Source organism: Amborella trichopoda, chromosome 13 (assembly GCF_054954075.1).
Source record: "Amborella trichopoda isolate Santa Cruz 75 chromosome 13, AtrichopodaSantaCruz75HAP2 v2.0, whole genome shotgun sequence".
NCBI lineage: Eukaryota > Viridiplantae > Streptophyta > Magnoliopsida > Amborellales > Amborellaceae > Amborella > Amborella trichopoda.
In genome coordinates, this window is record NC_142348.1 from 32,398,557 (window position 1) to 32,421,798 (window position 23,242).

Sequence of the window (23,242 nt, forward strand, 5' to 3'; positions counted from 1 at the left end):
TGATGGACAATCGGAGAGGACCATCCAAACCTTGGAAAATATGCTGAGGGCTTGTGTTATTGACCTTACAGAAAGCTGGGATGACCATTTACCCCTGATTGAGTTTGCTTAAAATAATAGCTTCCAAGCCAGTATTCAGATGGCACAATATGAAGCCCTGTATGGAAGGAAATGCAGGTCACCCATATGTTGGGACGAGGTTGGTGAAAGAAAGCTTTTGGGGCCAGAAATTGTCCAGATAACCACAGATAAAATAGCATTAATTCGTGAAAGGTTCAGGACAGCTCAGTGTCGGCAAAAGAGTTATGCCGATAACCGAAGGAGAGATCTTGAATTTGAGGAAGGTGATCGAGTTTTCCTAAAAATCTCACCAATAAAGGGCATTATGAGATTCGGAAAGAAAGAAAGTTGAGCCCACATTACATCGGACCATTTGAAATCCTGGAAAGAATCGGAGGTGTCGCTTATAGACTTGCCTTACCACCTGAATTGACAAACGTCCATAATGTCTTTCATGTATCTTCACTATGAAAATATCAGCCCGACTCATCCCATATCTTAAAATATGAACCTTTACCGATCAGGAAGGACCTATCCTTCATTGAGCAGCCAATTTTGATACTAGATAGAAGGGTACAAGTGTTGCGTAACAAGAAGATTCCTTTGGTCCGTGTATTATGGCAGTACCATTCAAGAGAAGAGTCGACTTGGGAACGAGAAGACGAAATCAGAGAAAAATACCCCTATCTTTTTTAGTAATCAGGTACACAAATTTAGAGGACTAAATTTCTTTAAGGGGGGAAGAATGTAACAATCCTAAAATTTCAAAAAAAAAAAAAAAAAAAAGAGAAAAGATACTTTTAAATAGATGATCGTCTGTTTGAGTATGATGGTCCTTGGGGACCATCACTATTTTCAAAAGTTTTTACTTGGTTTAAACTTTTGCTTGCTGCTTGCCACGTCCTTTAGTGGACGTGGTTTTCATATGTTAAAAACAGACTGTTAACGCGACACCTCAGGTATGAGGTAGAGCCTAATAAAATAATATAATAATACGTTATAAGAATTTAAATAGGGGAGGTGAGCACTCCCACCCTAGAAAATTTTGAGATCTCTCTCTCTCTTTGGTCGAAACACAGTGAACTCCTCTCTCGAACCGAATTTTTATCGGAAGCTCACTCTCAAATATTTGTGGGTAAGTGACATCGTCTTCCTGAAAAATAATCTGTTTAATAAAAATTGTGATATTTTATCTATGTTAGAAATTTTGAATGCTGTAAATTATGAAAAGTAAATTTATTTATTTTTCTTGTCTATTGTTAGAAATAAATGTGATATTTCTGCTTTTAGTAAAATTGTGATATTTCTTTCTACTGTTTTGAATATTTAGACATCGTAAAATTCATGTGCAAATGACTGCCTTATTATTTAAAAATTGACATTTTTGAAATTGATTATAGTGTTGTTGTCAAATGTTTATTTGTGGATTGATATTCCATAAAATTGTGATAATTCCGTATTCTTGAATTTCTATAAGAGTTTTTTCTATACATATTAAATTGGCAATTATGCTAGAATGCCTTTACAAACTGCTACCTTTCTAAATTTGAGCCCAAAATATTTGATTGGTTATTTTTGAAATGTTATAGAGAGTGATTGTTATTAATGGTTTAAGTGAAATTCATATTAATGATTTCAGTGATATGTTGAGTACATGATATTGCTGCTTTCGAATGTTTAAAGAGATTTAGAAATAATTTAAGTATGCAAGTGGACTCATCCGGTTCGTCGGTGAGGTATAAGTGGACCTATCTGGGACGCCGGTAGGGATTAAGTGGACTCATCCGGTACGCCGGTGAGGTATAAGTGGACCTGCAGGGATTAAGTGGACCTATCTGGGACGCCGATAGGGATTAGGTGGACCCATCAGGACGCTGATGGGGTATATAGGTGACCTACTTGGGACGCCAGTAGGGTATTTTGTGAAATCTTTTGAATTATGCACTGCCGTTAAAAGTGTTATAAGCATTTCAATTACTCGGATTATACTTAATTATGCATTTATTGAAAGTGAAACTCTTGATGCATTTTTGTTAGTAGATCTCATTTTGGAAAATATTGATATCTTTCAATCATGATTATTTTTAGGATTATGATGATCACTTACTGAGTAGCCAAACTCATCAAACTATGGTAAACATTTTTCCAGGATAACTGCGGATTCATTTTGAGTGCTAGTCAAGATCAACCTTGAAAGATATTATTGTTGTGCTAGCTTTCTTTTGTTACTTTGTAAGACCTCGCCACTTTAAATTTGTCCTATCAATAGATGTATATATGTTTTGTCTGTCACATCTCAGGAATAACAGTATTGTAAATTCTTGGGGTGTGACAGCTTCACTGGGGATTAGGAGGGCCAGTGTGACTCCATGGGGATAATGACTATCGGTGTACATGAAACTCCGAGACTCTAGGGCACGGATGAATCCCCCTGGTGGGTTGAAGGAAGGATGTCTTTAACTCTCTGGAGATGATGGGATGAGTACGACCCTTACATGCATCTAACTCCGTTGGGGGTCTAGTTGGAGTTATGCGTATGGACCATTCGGTGGGCTGCGCGTTACAGTTTTAGGGTCTTGTAGCTCGAACCATGGCTGTACAGTTTAAAGTTATATAGCTAAGACCATGCAGTTTGTGATCGTGCAACTAGACCTCCGCTACAATTTAGGGTCATAAAGTTTGGACCGTGGCGCTATGCCTTTTAACATCATGCGGCAAGGACATGCAATATGGTTTAAGGTCACACAACTGGACCATGGTCATAAGTTTAAAGTCATGTAACAAGAACTTTACAGTTTGAGGTCGTGCAACTAGACCTCCGTTATAGTTTAAGGTCGTATAGTTTGGACCGTGGTCATATAATTTTGAGTTGTGAGATAAGGACTATGGCTATGCAGTTTAGGGTCATGCAGCATGGACTGTGGTGATGCAGTTTAGGTTCATGCAGCATGGACCATGGCGGTGCAGTTTAAGGTCATGTAGTGCGGATCATGGTCGTACAGTTTTGAGTCGTGAGACAAGGACTGTGGCTATGCAGTTTAGGGTAATGCAGCTTGGGCCGTGGCAGTGCAGTTTATAGTCATGCAGTGCGGACCATGGTCATATAATTTTGAGTCATGAGACAAGGACTATGGCTATACAGTTTAGGGCCATACAACTTGGATCGTGGTCATACAGTTTTGAGTTGTGAGACAAGGACTGTGGCTATGCAGTTTAGGGTCATGCAGCATGGACCGTGGCAGAAGTGACCCCATGGGGAATATAGCCATTACCAAAAACTGGGCTCGCTGAGGGGTAAGATTGTGGTGTAAAGAATGAACTTCCTAAGGGTATGAGCCGATGGTCTGAAGGGGAGCACCAAGGCATGCGTATGAAGCTAAGTGTAGCATTAGACCCCGATGATGGCGTCAGGTCCCTTGGTGAAGCGCGCAACAGTAGCCCTTGGCTAGACGCAAGGGGACAACTCCTTCATGGGTGGGCGCCAATAGCCTCCTGACAAAGCGCTCGGTGAAAGTTCCTGAGCGATATGTACGACGACAATCTTCTAAACAAAGCACACGACGCTAGTCCCCTAATGAAAGCTTGACGAGGCGCGGGACGATGCATCTTCAGGTCTCGGGCTTGGCCGTCCCGACCTGTCCTCATCGCCATCAAGAGCTGGGGACTGGAGCATCATTTCGAGTTTTTCAGGGACAGTCTCTGGTACTATGGGGTATAAAAAGGGGAGAAACTCCACATTACTGTTTACCGAAGGATAAAACAATAGAAGGGCTTTTTAGAGAGAGAAAGAACCAAAGTTCCTTGCGAGGGTTTTCCGATGAGCACTTCTCGGCCAGAACTTACACAGAAAGGTACTTGGGGATTTTTCTGGTGAACTTCAGGTGGTGTGAAGAGTCGCACTGTGGTTGCGAACAGTTTTTCAGCCAGCAGTAAAGCTTTTTGAGCAAGGAAGGGGATCTCTCAGGGCCTTGGCAGAATTTGCAGAGCTGCTCTGCCAGAGTTCGAGGGCTTCTTCGGTCATTCTGCTGCTGAAGGGTAGGTCGCAGAGAGCTCAGAGGGCTCTGTCAGCTTTAGAGGAGAAGGACAGGGGGCTGCATTGAGCTCACTAGAATTTTACCGAAATTTCGGTGAGCTTTGGTGGACTGCTAAAGTGCGAAAACCGAGGTGAAGGACAATTCGTCGAGTCTCAGGGAAGTCTTCTGGGGACTTCTGGTGGTTTTTGCTAACTCCGATAACAAGCAAGTGGTGGGAGAAGGTTTTCTTGGTGGACCGGAGTGGATATAGAAGAAAGCGCCAGTGGGAAACCGAAGGGTTGGGAGACCGTAACGGTCGAGGAGGTGATGAGTCATGGGATGGCGATCGGTCACCCTACGCACGTGTGCTGACAAGCCACGCCGCAAGTGTCAGGCAGCGTGTCTGGATTTCAAGGGACACACATGCGGTGCGTGTTGACAGTTGGAGTGAGGCATTAATATGCCTTCGTTCGTGAGACATCGATGGTTCTTGATTGATCGTGAGACGACGATTCCCTCTTGGTGGCAGACGGTGATAGTCTTGCCTTTGACTGCGAGACATCGATAGTCCTGCCCTGGTGAGAGTAGTTTCTTCGTGGCCGTCTAGAGCCCTTTGCTTTTGTTCTGATGGTGGAGTCATTGGGGGCCATTCCAGACGTGGTGAACCTCCCGCAAGAAGGGGAGCTCAGTATTGATGCATTCATTGGCAAAAGCTTGGTGAGAGGTGAGCCGATCTGGTTTACCCTAGCCTTGTGTGAACCCACGTGGCCTTTAAGCATCACCTTTGTGAGCACCCCTGTCTAATTGGTGACGAGGGAAGATAATGATGGAAACATGAGCATAGAGGAAGGGGTAGGACTTCTGCATTGCCTACATCAAAATGTAGCTTCTAACGTGAACCTGTAGACTCTAGGCACGCGAATGGTGGAAACCCCGAGTCTGAAATGGTCCTCTTCCGATTTGCGATTGTAAGAGGAGCACTAGTACCTAAAGGGCTATTCCTCCTAGACCCTGAAAGTGTTGCGGGGCTTCAGGGATATTTTGAGCCTGGCTTCTTTGCTGGCTGCCCTCTAATGCTCGTTGGGCTATTTACGACCGTTGTTCAAACACGGTCAAGCTGTTATTGGAGACTTTGAACCATGTTAGCAACACATGGCCGCTTGGTCCCGGAGAGGCAGGGATATCGTTGATGGACCTGCACTTCGTAGGTGGGTTACCTCTCCTTGGTGCCACGTATGACAAGTTTATTCCTCAAAACTCAGCCTTTTTTGGAGAGGAGATCGTCATAGAGCCGTTGATAGAAGAAGCACGGCATGAGATCGTCATAGAGCCCTTTTTGAGATCGTCAAAAAGGGGCAAGTTACCTTCGCCAAGTGGGTAAAATTCTTCTTCAGTACCTGCGTAAACCCGGTCAGTTTTCGAGCTGTTGAGGAAGAATGGGGACGTCTTCTTGGCAGCTTACTTGACTCTCTTCCTTTGTAAATTTGCCCTTCCCGGGGATTCAGACATCATTCGTCCTGACACCTTTTATGTGGACTGTGACATGGCATGAGGGAGAAAATATGCGCTCGCATAGCCTACACTGTGCAGCATTTATCATGGCCTGGGGGCCATCTCCAGAGGAAGACCATATAAAGGGGAGGAAGGAGGGAACGACATAGAAGATGGTGAGGCCTTCCCAAGAGATTTCAAGATCGCTTTCCCGGTTCATTACGTGTGCAACTGGCTTGGAGCTTACTTTCGAGATATATACCGCAGAGTCAAAGAGCTAGAGGATAGCATGTGTCCATTTTTGTTGAAGATTGCTAGTCAGATGGCAATTTTTCATCCCCCGAGCCATGCGAACAGCCTGTTTTTCAACGATCACCTCCATATGACCCAAGTGGCATTTCCAGTTCGAAGCCTTACAGACCATGCATATGTTGACGAGCTGAGCAACCACCTGGATGGTGAATTCACCAGCCCGAAAGAATTGATGGATATGCCGAGTGTCAGGGGTGGCATTCTTACATATCGCACTATCCATCGTGGGAAGCTTTAGGGCTATTTTCCTCACCGATTCGTCGGGCAGCATGGGTTCGATCAGGGTTGTCCGTTCTTGGTGTTCTTCAAAAAAAGGCATAGTAAGGTTGCCCATTGGAAGCCGGACGAGTTGGGAACAGGCAAGGAGATTTGGCATCCAAGGCACATCTGTACTTCTTGGGCCACATGCTTGGAGGCCACCACGGTCAATAAGTATGTGCTGCCCCATTTCGGCAGAATGGCATGAGTGACCAAGGCCCACAAGATATGGTGGAGAATTACGAACAAGGGGTATTGGGACATAGACCATCCCCGAAAAGTGGAGGATAGTTGCTGGAGCCAAGATACTAGGCAGCGAAAACTGGCTAAGACCCCTCCCTTAAGTGAAATCTTTACCTTGGGCTTCGCTTATGACTGGCACATACTCAAGCAGCCTCGCCGAATTACTATGGACAAGTCTTTGCCATGGTTTCTCAATATGGAGAAGGGGTCAAAGAGTATTTTTGACCAACTCCCTGCTATCGTCAAATGGAAAGAAGGCTGTAAATCCTGGGGTATGAAAGGCATCCGGTCCAAGATTTAAATGAACTGATAGGGAGCGTCTCTCATAATAAGCTAGCTGCTAGTTCCTCCAAGTCTGGGACCTCGAAGGGTGGTGTGCCTAAGCAGGCAAAAGGGAAGAAGAGAAAGTTGGTTGTTGTACCTGAGCCTACGAAGAAGAGGCAAGCTGTTGTGCTTGAGCCAGTGGAAGGAAGCAAGAAAGAGCAGGCTGCCGAGCCCGATCTGACAAAAAAGGAAAGGCCGGTTATTAAGCCCGAGCCGGCGCATGGGAAGAAGAGAATGCCAATTGCAGCCCCCGAGTCGAAGAACGGAAGAAGGAAGGGCAGGCTGCTGAGTCCAAGCCGGCAAAGGGGGAGAAGGAAAAGCAGGCTGCTGGAGCCACTCCTTGTGCCCCAACCAAGAAGGGAATCAGGACTTCAGAGCACAAAGGGCATGGGGTCCTAGTGACTTGTGAGTCAGATGGCTCTTCACTCTCGGCTTCTTCAGAGTTCTGTGTGTCTCCTAATATTTCCCTGTCGCCTTCTTCTCTCGAGGCCTCCCCTTCTCCTTCACCTGAATCTTCTCTTGGCACCTCAGAGACTTGAGCTGATGCCTCAGAGCCTACTACCCTAATTGAAATTTCTTTAGATTGGGAAGCGACAACTGAAGCTGAAGGGGGGGCTCGATCCCAATGGTGGTAGACAGGGATGGTGGGACTTCTCCTAACGAGGCAGTGGAGGTGGAGAGGGCCCTTGGAGTGCCGACAGTTGTCGAGCCTACTAAGGAAAGGGAAATCTCGATAAAGCTTGTGGTAATAGAAGAGACGGGGCCCCAGGGATCGAAGGAGGGCCATCCAAGCAGCTAGAGGCGGCTACCTCGAGCGGGGCATCCACAGGGAACGCAGAAGTAGGATGCTCTGAGGGGCTAGGCTTGGAGGGTCCGGGGGTGGCACCCATGACCATAGGGGAGGCAGGTGCCATGGGGGAGTCTGCTGCTGAAATGCTCAGCTCGGAAGATAAGGGCGAGGTATGAGAGGGAAAAGGTGTCGAACTTTTCGAGGTGGGGACGGTCTGAGAAGAGGGGCCACGGGGAGTGGTCATCGCCTTAGAGGAGGATGCTACTGTGGGGCATCATGAGATTGGGATCACAACACTAGGTGAGGAAGGCAACCTCGTCCCAACTGCGTTGGTTGGGCTTGCAGAGGTCGAGGCGATGATGTCTTGCCATGAAAGGATCGAGCCTGGCACGGTCATGATCGAGGTTCTGAGTGAGGAAGCCATTGTCGAGGCACTAGAGCGGCATGAGGTTTCTCTTGAATCTGGGGTGCTCAAGGTTTTGGCTTCAGCTGGGAGCTAGCTTGATGTGGTTGCTCCTACCATGCTGCCCAGGCCCACTTTCAGTGGAATGCTGGGCGTCTTCTTCAAGATGTTGTGGGTAGGTTTCTAGAAGTTGAAAGAGATGCCCCATGAAGAGGTTAGCACAACGATTTTGCGTTTGATGGGGGTCGCCATAGGAAATGTGCCTAAGGTGTTCCCCTTTTTTGACAGCATTGCCAGTGAGCTGGAAGGATGGAGGGCGAAGGCCCTGAGAGAAGAAGCGACTATGCAGCAACTGAAAAGCTCACAATTGCTGCCTTTGTAGCCTTCTCTTCTGTGCTACCATGAATTGGTAAAGATTCAATCGCAGCAGCTGAATGTCGTAGACTCCCGGAGATCAGAACTTGCTGTAGGGGCCATCTCCCACCACCATAAGGTGGTGGCTTTGAAGGAGAAGATATTCGAGTTGATGCGGAAACTTGACCAGCAGGAGAAGGAGACTGCGGATTAGGAAGCAAAGGACAAGGTGGTTCTTGATGAGGCTTTGGCCCTCTAGTGTTGTTTGAAAGAAGTGACCCCCATGATGGAGCATGAGGTGGGGCTGGTGGCAAGGCTGAAGAAAGAGATTGAGCAGGCGAAGACATCAACTGCAGCATATAGAGGAAAGGTCAATGAAGCAATCGATCGATTTTTATGATGCCCTCTTTTTAGTTCTCTTTTTCGTTGTAAATAAAATAATACTGTAACACTCTCTTGATTTGTGAATGAAACAATTCTTTTGACTTTTCTTTCTTTTTCATTGCTTCTACCCTTTCATGGTTTGGGATGATGAAGAATAGCCCACTCTGTGCTTCACCTTGTGGTAGCCTGCTGTTGCTTCAATGACCTTGAATGGGGGAGCAGTTGCTTCCTTACCCCTGAGTGTTTGATTGGAGAGGGGCTCATAATTCATGGTCTTCAAAATTTGATTTGCCTGCTTACTGTAAATGCTCCAGTCTGGCGGAGCTTTGGCTTTGATTTGAGGTACATTGCTTTTGAGCTCATCGTACGTCTTGGTCTCGGGGACAAACTCCCTTAAGTGCTTTGAAGCGACGCGCATAACGTTCAATTGATTCTGGAGGTTACACACCTCGCTTCTCAACATTGCCATGGGGTCTTGATCCTGAGAGCCAAGGGGCTGACTCTTGTCCGCCTGTACTTCTTCGACGACCCTAGAGAAGTTTAAGACCTTCTTTTGGCTGCCATCTGTCACCTTGTTCAGGAAGGACGGAACCTAGAGCACTTGCCATGGTGGTTGGTGCGTCAGTTCTATCTCTAGAAGGACAATGGGGAGATGCAGAAATTTTTGCTGGTCTAATGTGTAGGTGACCCTAACTGCTGGCACTCCACCTCTAGGGCTTCCTCAGACTCAGGGGCTACTTCTGACTCATCATTTTGTTCTGGTGAATTAGAAGTAGAGGGAGAAGCTTCTCCTTCGAGAGAGGATACCATGACTTCGAAGAGGTGGCAAAGTATACTTGGGTGGATGGGCGTCAAAGGGAGGATCTTGCCTTGTCTTTCCTCTTCTTTGAACATGCTTGTAATCAATCATCCCAAATCCTCAACATCATCATGAGACGAAGGTCCCATCTCTCTCACAGAATTCCAATCATCATCTTTTGACTTTTCTGGTGCGAGAAGGTCTGTGAAATAGTACTTTTCGTCGGCGTAGTGAATTTTAGCTACGAGAAATGGTCTTTTATCAGTATAAACCGCACGTCGTCCTCCATCTCGGCTGTACTTGAAGCATTGCTGCAGCGTGGAAGGAACCACCCCCTGATCATGGAGCCAAGGACAACCAAGCAGGACATTATAAGAGGCATCGGTGTCGATTACATGAAACTGAGCGTAATCATTAAGGTCACTAACCTTGAGGGTGAGGCGCACTGTGTCGGCTGGCTTTTCTCTTGACTGGTTGAACCATTGCTCAATGATGTGGGTAAGAGTGAGCTCATTGAACCCTAATCCTAGTTGGATGAGAATCCTTCTTAGGATCAGGTTAACTACTGACCCTCCGTCTAGCAAGATCCAATTGAAAGGGTAAGCGTGCAGTTCACCATTCACGAAGAGAGGGCAATTGTGGAATTTTACTCCCAAATGAAGGTCATCTTCAGAAAAAGAGATTGCCAAGCACCCGCTTAGAATGGCTGGGTCGACCTCAATGGGTTCCACCTCAATCTCGTACACCTCTGGGCTAAAAGTGCTTGGACCAAAGCCATGCAGTAGTCGCTAGACAATAAGAGGGCATCATAGATACTCGAAAGGGCTAGAAGCTTTCTCAAGTGCTCAATTACATCGTATTTCACTTTATCCTCATTTGTTTTCTGTGTTCCTGATCAAGTCACTAGTGTAGATGGAAGGGTGGGCTTAGGAACAGGTTTTGGTTGAGCCTTGGTTTGTGACACTGGCTGACTTTGCTGTTCAGCCAATGTGGTCTAGGTTGATGAGGCAGTAATAGGCACTTGTACTAGGGATGTAGAGGTTTGGGGTTTAGGCTTATAGGTAAGTGAAGGATCAGGAAATTTGAGGAGCTGAAGTCTGGGCATCGCCAAGTAGTACCTGAAGAAGGAATAGAGGAGAGGGAAGGAGATGAAGGGTTAGAACATTCCGAGCAGCTTTTTACATCGTCGTCGGAGTTGGACATTTGCAAGGGGTATTGCCCCGGCCTTGACCGTTGTGGGGTGCTTTTAACTTGGTCGCCCAATTTGGCCGACTCCTGAGATATTGATGACTCAGGGCCGTCTTCCTGATTGGACGATAAGATTAGGCGAGGTGTGCCTGGGATGAAGTCCTGTAAGGTTGATAGCGGAGGTAGGGGTCTGAGGAATTCTTCCTCGATTGGTGGCTGAGGAAGATGATTCCTTCGACTGGCCGACCTAGGTGTTTGCTGTCTCCTTTGGGATCCCCAAGGGGGTGTTTGGACCACCATATCAAGCTAGCGAGAAGTGGTAGCCTGGCAGACTGCCTCCCATCTTAGGGACTTGAGCCTGCTTTGCCCATGGTAGACTTCCAGGGCTGAGAGGTCAAAGGCCCTAAGGAGTCCAGTGCATACATATGAGGGACCTGCAGCATGGTTTCTACTTGAACGGGAGCAACGGCTTCGACGTGTTCTTGAAGAATAGCACAGTCAATACGACCTTGTTAGACTTTCTCCAAGGCTATGGCCGCGAACTCTAAGCAGTCTTTGAGTTCTTGGCCCCACACTTGGTGATAAGGCACCAAAGTTTTTCCGTGCCCCGAGTAAGGCGTATCGGCTGCCTGGCGAGCTTGAGAGTGATGAGACCTTGTTGGAGCATTGCCTTGAAGAGAGGTTGCGGAGGGTCTTGCTAGGTGTTTCCTTGGGCTTGCGTCGGGAGGTCTTCTTGTGCAGGCGGGAGAGGAACTCGAGTGGCTTGAACTTCCTAACACTGCTGCATCTTCTCAGCCAAGAGCTTATGGAAGTTTGTGCACTCGTTGACATCATGGCCTTGTATCTGGTGATATGCGCACCAGAGGTTCCCGATCCTTCGAGGCAGGAACTTAGGTTGCCTTGTCAGCTTTAGGGTGGCGATTCCTTTTTCGAGCACTATGGAGAAGAATGCACGAAGGATAGCGAGTGCTCCGTCATCTTCTTGGATTGTGATTATGTGTGATCCCTCAGCTGTCCCATATGCCTTTTTCAATTCTTTGAGCTTTATCGGACCCTTGTTGATAAGGGCTTCGATAGTGTCGTTGAGCTTATAGCAGTCCGGAGTGGGGTGGCAAACCCTCTTGTGATAAGCGTAGTACTTCTCGTATGTCTCCAGCCCACAACTCCAAAGTATTGGACTCCAGCAACTGTATCATGTTCTATTCTAGCTGCAATCGAAGTAATGCAGTTGTCCACTCCATGTCGAAGGGGTAAACCTTATTCATGTGCTGGGCCAACTACTCACTTCGCCTAGAGTTTTTAGGAGGCAGGACGTTGTTGTACGACTGCTGCTTGTCCCTAGCCAGAGATGCCTGTCCCTTGGAGAGGTCCAGGGTTTGAGAAATCGAGCCTTTGATGTCATCCGCGATGATGGCCGCATTGATTACTGCCTTTTGACTGCCCTGACTGCTAGGGTGTGAGTTCGAGCCGACAGGTTGCCGACGAGTGTTGCCATGCTTGAACAGTACCTCAATATGGACTACTGTAGAGATGAGCTCAAACATAGAGGGGGTGGATTGGATGCCTCAACATGTAGGGCGATCATAGGAAGCATGTTCCGTATGCAGGTCTGGACTGCTTCCTTCTCGGTCATGGGAGTGGCATGAAAGGTCACCAACTCTCTCCATCGAGTGATGAATTTATCAACCAGCTCACCAAGGTCTTGCATCAAGGTGAAGAACTTGATGGTTTCCACATTCTTTTGAACTTCGTAGAAGAGATGGTAGAATAACTACTCCATTTCTTACTAAGTGTTCACAGAGTTTGGCGGAAACCGAGCATACCATTGGAGGGCTGGTCCTTCGAGAATTTCGACGAACTGGAGGAGGAGAAGACGTCCATCAGTTGCCATCTCCCGGTAGGCTGCTTGGAAGTGGGTTGTATGCTGGTGAGGAGGCGCGATACCATTGAACAGGGGAAGTTTCCCTTTTTGGTTGTTCGGGGGAAACGACACCTGGCTAATGTATGAAGGCTTTTGGTAGAGTGGCATCTCCTGCATGCCCGGGACCTTGTTCTTGAGGCTATGAGTCACCATAGCATCTATGTCGGTTTGAGAGACCCCGCGAGAAGAGGAGTTGTCTTGAGAGACTGGTGGGCGAGCCTACCTAGGAGCTGTGTCATCACAAGTAGGGGAGTCAGGCATAGAAGGGGCCGTGGAGGCCTTTAGGCGCTCCATCTTTCCGAGGATTACTTGCATCATTTCCTCAAACTTGTTCATCTGCTCCTCCTGAGCATCGTTCGGGTCATTGATCACCATGACACTTACCATTTCTTCTGGGAGGTCGGGGTCGGGTGATGCTGCCGAGGCTAGCCAGTCACAGACGACAAGTCAGTCTGGAGGGGCTCAGCTTGCCCAGACTAGACTCGGGCTATGTATACCGATTTTGTGAGGATTGGTTCTTGACGATCTTGGGCCCGTTGCTTCTAGGTGGTGATCACCAAAAAGTACTCCTGGGCTTGCTCAGGCTTTGGAGTTTGAAGATGGAAAAAGGAATTACAAGCCAGGAGGTCGTCAGGGGTGGCGACTTCGACTTCCTTGGAGGTTTCCCTGGTCAGGATCTATATGCCTCTCTTCTGCTTGATTTTGAGGCGGTTGTGGACCTCATTTCAGAACTAATCATGAGACCGGGACTGCCCTGTTTTCTTTGAAGAGGGGAGGGCCATGTCTATGAGCTGGAACAAGGAGTGGCACCCAAGGATGGAGCATAGCTTAGGTTCTTGTTTTGGATGTTGGAGGCCTCTGTCTGACATCAAATCGTTACCTCGAATTCCTTTGTGAGGCCAAGGCGTTCGGATGACCCAAAGCTGTCTCAAGATGGTACTCTTAGGGAAGACCTTTGAGTACCAAGGCTCGAGGTGCTTGCCTGGCGTCAGGAGAGCGGCAGAGGAAAGAGGGGCCGGCTCATGAGTCTGCCCAGGTCTAGCTCCAAACGGGACCTGCGAAGATGGTGTGTGCACCTGTAGGGTTAGTCGTCCGGGCGACTTGGGGGTCAGCCCGGGCCTGGTCAATTCGACTTGTGAAGGCTGAGACCCACAAGCTTGTGTTTGTGAGGGATGAGGCGGGAGCTTGTCTCCCACAAGGTGAAGCTATGTGCGTCGGGAGGGAAGACAGAGCGGTCGACCCTCCTGAGCTCGAGGTGGCATAGAGCTAGCGCTACCCCGACCTATGGAAAGCGAATGCATGGCTCATGCAGGGTTTGACCCGAGAAGGCCTAATGCTGGATGCGAGCTCAAGGCAACATGAGTCACTCGAGTGGTTAGACCACGAGCCTTTGAGTGTGTGCGAGGGGTGAAGACCTCAGGGGCCTCTGCCTCTATGTATCAACCCTTCTTGTATGGGGGCTTGGAATAGTGAAGGGGCACAGGGGGTTGCCTCGCTATGAACCTTAAGAGTGATAATAGTTTGTTTACCTTTCATAGTGATGGACGGGGCAGCCTTAGAGCGTACCGCAGCAGTATGGCTTGCGAGAGATTTGCCAGCAGGGTGTGCGGCAGCAGAAGTGGTGCCCATGCAAGGGGCCTTGCGAGAAAGCGGGGAGGTAGGGACCTTAACTCCCATCTCGCGCCGACCTAAGTGAGGACCTAGGAGCTGGACCATAAGTCCTTACGCAGAAGAAGAGTAGGGAAGGAGGCTTGAGCAGCTCGCTTCCCTGGGACAACCACAAGTGCAGGGATAAGGAAATCCCCAACTTGGATGAACAGGTTGAACAACCCAGGTGCCATAGAAATGAGTGCAAAAAGTAAAGAAGGAAACCGATCAAACGAGAGCGAACCGACTTAGGGGTAATACCCAGTGGAATTGCCAAGCTGGTTAGGTGCCTTGATCTCGCCTTCCGGATCTAGGTGATCTGGTGGCACGTGTCTCGAGGTCTCTGATGGACCCGGGACTTTAGATCGCTCTCTCAAAACCTTGCTCAAGGGCAAGGGCAAGTATACCAACCAATGAGAGAGGAATTTTAGGTGGGTTTGGGACTTACTCGGGCTAGCTCATGTGGGCGCCCTCTTTGATCATGAAAAAGGCCCCTCAGCTACTTGAGCTGGTTCGAAATCGCCTCCCTTGACCTGTAATCCTCCTGTTTTCTGTACAACACTTCTACGATTAATTTTAAAGACAAGTGGGTCGAAAAGGACCCACCCTTATCTTAGGGTAACGTATGTCCATGGGAGAAGGCGATGAAGTGCAAGGTTAGACAAAAGGTAGAAAGGAGAAGTGAACTTGACGAAAGGACAAGACTAGCATGACGGCCAGAAGTTGTTGACTCGAAGAGGTAGCAAGACGGGCATGGTTCAAGGACTAGTACGACGACAATACTACTCGAAACCGAGGTCGGCACTAGGCTAGGCCTACCCTCAATCAAGTGAGAAGAGAAAGAGGTGGAGAAAAAAGAATGATACGGGGAAGAGAAGGGTGAAGCCAGATGTCGATAGACATCGTGGTGGGTAATGCTAGGCGGCGACGAATCCCTTGTGGACAATTCTAGCTCCTGACAAGGCACACGCAATGGTTTCTCCTACGTCGCACGATGATCAGAGTGAGACGCAGGGGGAATGGCGATAGGCACTAGACACATGGAGGAATCTCACTGACGGCGATGGGTATTGCCAAGGCCTCTAGTGGGGGGCGATAGGTATTGCCGTCTACATTAGATGCACAATAAAGGAAAACTCTTGCAGGCGGCAACACACTTCGCCGTCTAGGTTCTTCACCGAGACATCAAAGCTACGTCTGTAGGCGACTATGGGCAGTGCCGTCTACAAACTTCACTGAGAGAAAGAGACAGAAGAGAAGGAGGGGAAGAAGACTAGCACATGGTGCTGCCATCGCCATGCGCGGCCTGTGAGACCAAGGGAGAGGCATGCACGGCATTGCCACTGCTGTGCAGACCTCTGCGAGGGACTCTGAAGAAGAAGAGGGAGAAGAGAGGGGAGAAGGGAGAGAGAAGAAGAAAAGAAAAAGAAGAGAGAGAAGATTTACCTCAACCCTAGGGGCACCGGTCGAAAGTTTCTCACACCTCACCCTCTACCTCAATCGTAACACCACAATGGTCAGAAAGAGAAACTTGTATTAAGTCAAAACTCTCTCTTGTGTGTGTGTTTTCCATCTCCTCTGCATACAATGATGATACGTATATATAGAAGTGTCCCCCAAACATGGGTGGATGATCAAAAGTAACCCTAATTGCTAAAAATTAAAATTAAACTAAATTAAAAGAAATTAAAAAATAGGGTGAAAAATGATAGAAAATAAGGTACAAAATGGTAGATTTGCCCCTTCCTAACAAGTTGTGGAATTTCAGAATAGTCCTTGTATTTCCCTAAGACTTGGGTGTTCTTGCATGGCTGATTTGGGGTCATTCTGATGCCCGGTTGAACCTAACATGCATGGTTTTCTTATAGGGCTTGGCATGGAAATCGATTTGATACCAACGTCGAACCATGGATCCAGTTTTTGGTGCACGATTATGTGACTTCAATTTTGAGTAGATCTTGAAACTTCGAATCGATAGTGTGTTCGTTCCTTGATTTTTTTATGTGTTTTCTTCACTGGAGCACACTGAGCATGCCGCTACAATCACGGGGCACCAAACACAGCTCGATTCCCTGGCCAAACGAAGATTTTGCAAGTTTGGAATTTTTTCCAAAATCAGGGATTCCAACGATGGAATTTGCAGTCTGTTCGTCCGCTTTGTGTGTAGAATCCGACCGTTTATCATGTACGGGGTTCAGGTCAGAGATGGCCCAAAATCTTACTCCCGTAATGGAATTAGTCTTGTGTTGATCGGGCTAGTGATTAGCATGATTTGGCCACTCGAGCGAGGCACGACACTGTTGAAATTCTTGCACTTTCTTCATGGATTGGCAATTGCTCTCCAGCCTTTCTTCGCGCTCAGGTATCATCATGGTGCGTGCCACATATCAAATCGCTCGTCTTGACTAGACGAACTTGCTCACTAAATTTGAGAGCTATCTGAAGTGGAAGGACAGAGATATGAGCGTCGAAAGTCACTAGTCATGACTATCCCTTTAATGGTGTAGTGTTGTAGGGTGGCCGCACAGGAATAGCATGCGGCTCCTCCTGTTTCACTCTTTCGCCCATAAATTCTTCTTGAAGCGTCTGTTTGCGTTGAATTTGACCTTTGGGGGTTTTCAACCATTCTGGATCTAATGATGGTAGTCCCACTGTAATTTGGGATGCTGAAAAATGTAGCTCTAGTTATAGGGGTCCATTTTAGAGTACTAGAGGCCGATTCTGCTGGAACTGTTTCTAAGTCTACACTGCCTTAGACATGTCGGAATGCGATAAAACTTCGCAGGAGACTCTTGAGAGACTCATGAAGATCTAGGCCAGTTTTGGGGCTGTTCTGAGACTGTTTGAATTTTCCACTACTTTTTAGGCCTTTATTGAGAGGGGGCCTCATGTTGATGAAAAATACCTTCCAACAGTGTCACCTCGAGCTCTTCAACACTACCTAACAACTTCCACCATGCCCTGGCCTCACACGTGTTGAATGATGGCTGTTCGCCTTTCCACAATCGTCCACCCTCAGCGACGATTCGTTTCCCCTAACCCTCCTGTTTCTCACCGAAATTCCCCTTCCGCTGCCTCAAAACCTCTGCAATGTTTCTCCAAGTCATCGGGAAAATCACCTTTGCCCACCGGAACACTGTAGAAACCCACGAAAATCCCCTAAGCAAACCCTCATTGCAACTTTCGCCCTTCTTCTCTTCTCTATATTGCTAAAGTCACCGCCAGAATCTTGGCAAACTTCTCAAAATCAACGTTAGAAGTTCCCTGCTGTCCCGAAAAACTCACTATTTCCATGGCAAAACTCCCCAATGTCTTCACAACACTCACTGTAAACTCTTACAACTTCACAAAGCCCAACAAAATTCCTGCTTCCTGCCGAAATCCTTCCTTGTCTGCAGTGAAATGGGGTTTACCCCCTTTATATAGCCAAAGCTTCCCTCAAAAGCCCCTTGAGAACTGAAAATTCCAGCCATGTCCAAGAAGGCCAATCGTCAAGGGATAGGACCGGGTCAGCCTCTAACCCGCAGCCCGAGTGAAGTTTTACCGCCGCACATTAAAGGCCACACAACATAGACCAAGACCGGGTCAGGCTCAAGTCATGCCCAGCGTCGGCTGCGGTCGAAACTACCGCGTTTGCAAACACTAGTGTCGGTTGTGTTCTTTAGTAACTTAGCATCGGCCGCATTTAACAAATAGCATGGGATGCCTTTAGTGTTGGCTATGTTTTTAACAACATTAGCGCCAGCTGGTGCATTCACAAAAAAGTTGGACTCAACGCCGCCTGAGTGTTCAATAAGTGATCAACGCCACACACCCACATGCTAAAGCGATATGCGTCTTATTACTGTTATCCCCAATAGAGTTGTACCCAAGTCATGACTTCTCATCCCCAGTAGAAGTCATACCCATTTCTCATTATCCCCAGTGGAGTTAAGGGTCATCTTTACCTCTTCAATCCCCAGTGCGTTTGCTTTAAACCTGGTGAGCTTGTACACAAAGAGTCGGGTTACTTTCAATGAATTTCATCATTTTAGAGAGCCACATTTATTCCATTATCCCCGATGAAGTCGGCCATCCCATCTAAACTCTTGCCAGTCTTAACTATTCTTATCCCAAGAGAGTCAGATTGCCATCAACAAAACCTATCCCTCATGCAGCTTCACCTACGTGGTGACCCACTGCCTAAGTTCTGGCTGCATGACCTTAAACTGCACAGCCTTGGTCCTGGCTGCATGACTTTAAACTATACAGCCTTGGTCCTAGATGCATGACCTTAAACTGCACAGCCTTGATCCTGGCTGCATGACCTTAAACTATACAGCCTTGGTTCTTGCTGCATGACCTTAAACTGTACAACATTGATCCTAGTTGCATGGCCTGAAACTATACACCCATGGTCCTGGCTGCATGACCCTAAACTGCACAGTTTTGGTCCAGGTGCATGACCATAAACTGCATGATCCAAACTATACGACCTTAAATTGTGGTGGAGGTCTAGCTACACGACCCTAAACTACACAGTCCAAGCTATATGACCTTAAACTATAGTGTACATCCTAGCTGCATGACGTTAAAAGGATCAGTGTCATGGTCCAAACTATGTGACCTTAAACTGTAGCAGAGGTCTAGTTGCACGACCTTAAACTACATGGTTCTAGTTTTTTTATTAACCCTTGAATCACTTATTTCAAATATATGTAGTTTTGAGTATCATGAGCATGGTTTTGATACCATTTGCACCTCCTGTTATTATCCGTGACTTGAAATGGTGGTTCAGATGGTGGCGGGAGATAAACCATATTCTTAGTCAAGAGTAATTCCAACACTTTTTCAAATGGGTCTTTGAGAGGGGTGAAATTATCCTCTCGTATTTGGTTATTATTTTGAGCGTTGGCTCTAGGCTGACCCCTTCTATTTTGATTCTGATTGTTGCGTTGAGCAGTTGAACCTTTTGCCGATTCGTTAGCGATGTTCTCATTAACTTAATCGGAAGCATTTCCCTTGTTTTTGTTCTTATTTTAGAGAGCTGTTATCGGCTTATTGTCGGGCTCAGTGCTTAGGGGTATCCCTCTGGCCCTTTCATGTCGTATCACCCGCTCGATCATGGAGTTGAAAGAGTGGGGGATAAGACCTGAGCTGAAGAAGGTCCTGTACTCGAGCTCAGCATTCTCCAAGACTATGGAGATCTTGGTTGGGTCTGTAAGTGGACATTCTATGACCCTCATTGCCACCTTGCGGAATCAACTGATGAAATCCTTGAAGGATTCTCCTGGGTTTTGTATTGTTGCACTGCGTTCGCCCAGGGAGAGAGGTCTTGGTGTCGACCTGCGGTAGTTAGAGATGAGTAGGTTGAACATTTCGTCTGGAGTGATGTGTGGTCTAGCAGATCTTGTTCTCCAATGCTAGTTCAAGGCCTCATCTATCAATGTTTGTGAAAAGATGGCCTTCAGTTGGTTAGGCATGTCCCACAAAGCTCGAATGGAGAGGAGGTACGCATTGATGTGAGGATCTGGATCGCTCTTCCCATTGAACTTGTTTCTGAATTCTGGGACGATAAATTTTAGGGGAAGATCTTCCATGCCCCCAAGGGTCTCATGAACATAGGCCTTCGGGGGTAGAATTTTATGCATACTCATTTTTACAAGCTGATCATGCATTGCTTTTAAGGTGCCTTCTTGTTGAGTATTTGACATGGCAGTAGGCCCACTGGTTGGTGGGTTCCCAAGCGTATACGGATAAGTTGAAACTTGGGGTATATGTTGGCATGCATGGGCTTGAGATTGATGAGCCATAGTCACTGGGACGGTTTGATACGTTGGTGCTTGAGAGGCGTACTGACCCATATGTGTCACCACCAGTTACGAAAATTGCACGATTTGGCCGACCAGATGAAACAGAGGGACCGATTGAAGAATCGACTGACTCAGTTGTGCTAAGAGTTGACCTATACCACAAACTTGGTTTAGGATCGACCAGTAAGCGGGGGTATGAACAGTGTAACCTAGATCAACTAGACTTTTGTGGGCAGCTTGGACGTCTATCTCTGCTTCGTACAGTATTCAGGATATCACGAGATATACTATGGTGGCTCGAGGTTGAGTTAGATGTCTTAGACCTAGGTGGGTCTTGGTTTTGACATCATTGCTGCTCAGAGTTATCTTAGTTAGAGTTACGGGAATTTTCTTTAGATGTTGCATGAATTTCTTTCCTCACTCAACTTCTACTTTGGTAGTTTACAATCCCCTGTAGGACGATGCCAAGCCAGACTCCGTCACTATTCAAGGTTTTTCGGGCGGAGCCAGCTTTTTGGGCCACATAGATCTCTGGATTAAGAGTGGATGCTTGGGACTCTACGTCTAATTGAAGACTTGGTTGTTGGATAATCGATTGCCCTGAGGTCTGTCGATAAGTCCAAGGGATTGCAGCATACTGGTCCCTAGGTTTGGGCAAGTTAGGCTTAGAGTCGGCCGTGGAGAAGTCATCATGGTCACCTTGAGTGACTGACTTGGTGAATGCTTTTGGCTGAGTTCTAAAATCTAGACTTAGGTAAGATCTAAACTCGACGACTTAGGGCAAACCTAGCCTGACACTATAGGCAAAAGCCTAGGCTAAGACTAGACTAGAACCTAGACTTACTAGACCAGATGGATTTTGGTTAAGACCCTGAACTAGGGTAAGCCTAGAGGCAACTCTTAAGCTTAGACCTATGCTAGAACCTAGACTAAGATATAGACTAGATGGTGCACGAGTCTCGGCTCGGACTAAGAGTGGGTCTAGGTTTGGAGGGGTAAGCATTCCTAATATATATATATATATATATATATATTATATATATATATATATATCTTTTAAATTTTGATTAAACACAGTTAAGCTAAGCATAGTAAAAGAAGAAAACATATGATTTCAGTCAAAATTAACAAACAAAAATAAAATGAAAAGGGCAGAAACAGATGGTTGAACTTTCTAAGGTTGAGAAATTGAATGGAAATAATTTTGGGATGTGCAAGAAAAAGATGAAATATCTTCTCATCCAAGATAGAATAATATATATACGAAGAGAAGATCCACTAGAAGTTGATATTAAACCAACTGAAGAAGAAAGAAAAAGGATAGATAAATTTTTAGAAGATGACCTCATAGGAAAAACATTTATGTTGACCACATAGGAAAAGACGAAATGAATATGTTAATAAAGAAAGATCTTATTCCAAATCTAAATAATGTGAAATTTCCAGCCTGCCAGCACTGCTTGTTAAGAAAAAAGACTAGGAAATCATTCAATAAAGGGAAGAGAGAGCTAATGAGTTGCTGAACGTGGTCCACTCAGACATTTGTTGGCCCCTCAATGTTAAAACTCATAGAGGGATGTCATACTTCATCATTTTTATTAATGATTTTTCTAGATTTGGATACGTTTATCTAATTCACCATAAATCAGAAGCTTTAGAAAAATTCAAAATATATAAAAAGGAAGTAGAAAATCAATTGGGTAGGAATATCAAAGTGCTTACAACTGATAGGGGAGATGAATATACATCCGAAGCTTTCAATGCTTATTGCTAAGAATATTGTATTAAAAGATGTACTACAATGCCTTATACGGCACAACAAAATGGAATAGCTAAAAGACGTAATAAAACCCTCTTATAAATGACTAGATCCATGACTCATGCTAATCTACCCAAGACCTTTTTGGGAGAAGCAATAAGCACATCCATGTATATTCTTAACAGGTTTCCAACTAAGAAAATAGATTCTACCCATTATGAACTGTGGACAAGTAGAAAATCTGATATATCCAACTTAAGGAAGTGGGGGTCGACTGTGCTTGTCCTAATTCCATATCAGCATAGAAATAAGTTAGAAAACAAACATCTAGTTTGCAATTTTATAAGATATCCCCAAGGATCAAAGGGATATCGATTTTATCATAAAGATAAGGGGCTCATTGAAAGCAGAGATGCTGAGTTCCTAGAAGATTTTATTAAAGAAAACCTACCTGTAATGGATAATGATAATCCACTTAATATCATAGATGACTAAGAACCACTACCTACAGTGGATATGTATAGCCCTGATTAACTTAATGATGTTGAAGTACACACAACCAATGTTAAGTGGTCAAAAGAGGTCTAGAGCTCCTCCATCATACCTTGATGATTTCTATGTTTATATGAGTAAGGAGATAGACAACCTTATCAATCTAGATGAAAACCATCACGTTTTTTACTTCAATGATGCTATTAAGTCACAAGAATCTCATGAATGGCTTAATGCCATGAAAGAAGAGTTGGTTTCTATTGAGAAAAATAAAGTTTGAGATTCATGTGATTTACCATCAGATAGAAAATCTATAGGTTCTAAATGCATACTTAAAAGGAAGTTAAAATCTGATGGATCACTTGATAAATTTAAAACTAGGTTAGTAGAAAAGGGTTTTACCAAAAGAAAGGGGGTCAACTATGTCAACACTTATTCCCCTGTTGCAACGTTTATATCCATTAGAATAATTTTGGCAATCGTTGCATATTATGACTTAAAAATTTACCAAATGGATGTAATGACTACTAATTAAGTTCCTCGATCTCACGCTCTAGATCTATGTGACATGGCGGCATGCATCTTGGGCTTCGAGGTTACCCAGGACTTGAGATCGCTCTCTCGGGAACCTTGCTCAAGAACAAGGGCAGGTGCACTAACAGATGAGAGAGGAATTTAAAGTAGGTTCGGGACTTACTCGGGCTGGCTCTCATGGGAGCCCCCTTAGATCACGAAGAAAGCCCCCCAGTCATAAAATTGGTTCAGAATCGCCTCTTTTAGCTTGTATTCTCTAATTTCTGCAATCACACACATATGGCAAATGTTACAAGGTAGTGAGTCAAGGGCCCACACCTTGCCTTTAGGTGAACGTACACAGGCGTGCACATTCAAAAGATGAGAAGAATGAGAGGATGAAGATTGGGGTGAGAAGAATTTGATCGATTGGTGAGACCGGCACAGTGACCTGACTATTAGGTAATTGACTTATCATGGTAGTAAAATAGGCTCGGTA